The following is a 2,070-nucleotide window of genomic DNA, read 5'->3' as shown; positions in this document are numbered from 1 at the left end:
ATCTAATGCTTTTCTCTCTCCCTTTACTTTCTCAAGAAAGAAAGATGCCCTGCCACCTGACCTATGCTCAGCATTTAATTTATGCCTCTAGTAAATAATTGAGCTGCATGTCCTTTGTACATAGTGAATTAATATGTTTATCTATTGTGACTAGAGGGAAATAAAGGATAAAAAGTATTAGTTTCCTCAGCTGACAAAAGGTTCGTTTTTTTTTCCTAATAATGATTTTTCATGGTACTGGCTTATAGGCAGGGTCAGCCTTGCTTTCATTAAAGCCATCATGAAGGATATTGGAAAAGGACCAGCTGCCAGATAATATGTCCTCCACCAAATAATCACCCCTAGAAACTAAAATCACCTCTTTGGATGTAAGCACTAAAGTTTCAGAAAGTCCCCATCTTTAACGATAGCATATTTGTTGTGATAAACATGGATCCCTAGGTCCATTTTTACATAAATAATGTATGCACATATATACAAACCCAATCATATTTTACTTTCTCAAAGAAAAGTTCTATTAATGGTAAAATATCTTCCTCCAGCATAATGTCTATAAAAATGCAAAATCACGGCATTTAGAGAAACAAACTTCAAGACATGTGCTGAAATATTTGCAGGTAAATGTTTTGCCACATTAGCATAAAAATGGGCAACAAGGCACAATATGATTCTTCAAATTCTCCACATATAAATATAAAAGGTAAACCAATGGAGAAAAATAAAGTACAAATAATTGGGTTAGTATTGGTTATGATACTAAATGTTAACATACTACAGGAAACATTTACATTTTATTTTTTGTAGTTTTTTATAAGTTCATTTAACTAAAAAACTAAACTGATAAACTCAATTAAATTCATGATTTCTCTATTTCAGTACTTTTATGAGAGCGACTCTAAGATAGATTTATAGGAGATACGATTGTTTTATAGAAATCAACTTCAAAAATGTCTCACAGTGGCCAAGACATGGAAACAACCGAAATGCCCTTCGATGGATGATTAGATAAAGAGGTGGTACATGTATACAATAGAATATTACTCAGCCATAAGAAAAGGTGAAATACTGTCATTTGTAACAACATGGCTGGATCTTGAGATTATCATGCTAAACAAAATAAGTCAGACAGAAAAAGTTGAGAATCATATGATTTCACTCATATGTGGGATATTAAACCGAAAGCAACAAATAAAGAAGACAAACAGAGACTCATGGACACAGACAACAATTTAGTGGTTAACAAAGAGAAAAGCAAGAGAAGCTAGATTAGGGTACAAGGGTCAAATAATGTGATGGAAGGAAGGAACTTTGGGTGGTGAACACACAATGCAATATATGTATAATGTATTATTAAACTGCATACTTGAAATCAGTATAATTTTATTAACCGATGTCACCCTAATAAATTTAACAACAACAACAAAAATGTTATTAATATACTCTAAATAGCCCTGCCTCCCTTAAATTACTGATTAGGAATCCAAAGTTATTTAACTTGTTTAGATTAGATGTGTAGTTATTTATACTTCATGTTTTCTCTTGTCTTTGATAAGCATTAACAGAAATGTTCACAAATTACATATTTAGATAGGCCTTGTTTTTCACTCAGGATTATGTTTTCTATGTCATTTCCAATATTTGATTTTCCTGCCATACAGCACTTTAAGAACTAGAGTTGGGGCCATGCAGCATACCTATATGTTCTGTCCTGTTCAAGTCCCTGGAATAGTTAGACCCCAAGGCACAAATGATATGATCTCCTGTGTATTGATATTCAGATCCTCGGCTAATCCACCCTGCTTTTCTGCCTTCACATTCCGGTGGCAGTATGGATTTGCCTTGTACCCCAGGACCAGGGAAGGGTCTTCTCTCAGCTGCCTACCTGACTTTCCCTTTCCTTCCTTCACTCCCTCCCAGTTGTCTTGGCCCTGGAGTCTTGATTCTCACTCCCAGTTCTTATAACTCTCTCTCTCTCCGTATCCCCTCTGCCAGTAGTCCCATGGAGTTGTATTAAGCTCATCCAGCAACAATTTCACCTTATATCTCCTGTTGGACCCTACTCTCATCTCA

The sequence above is a fragment of the Pteropus vampyrus genome, unplaced genomic scaffold (genome assembly GCF_000151845.1).
Source record: "Pteropus vampyrus isolate Shadow unplaced genomic scaffold, Pvam_2.0 Scaffold101, whole genome shotgun sequence".
Classification (NCBI taxonomy): Eukaryota; Metazoa; Chordata; class Mammalia; order Chiroptera; family Pteropodidae; genus Pteropus; species Pteropus vampyrus.
Note: the sequence above shows the minus strand (reverse complement) of the source record.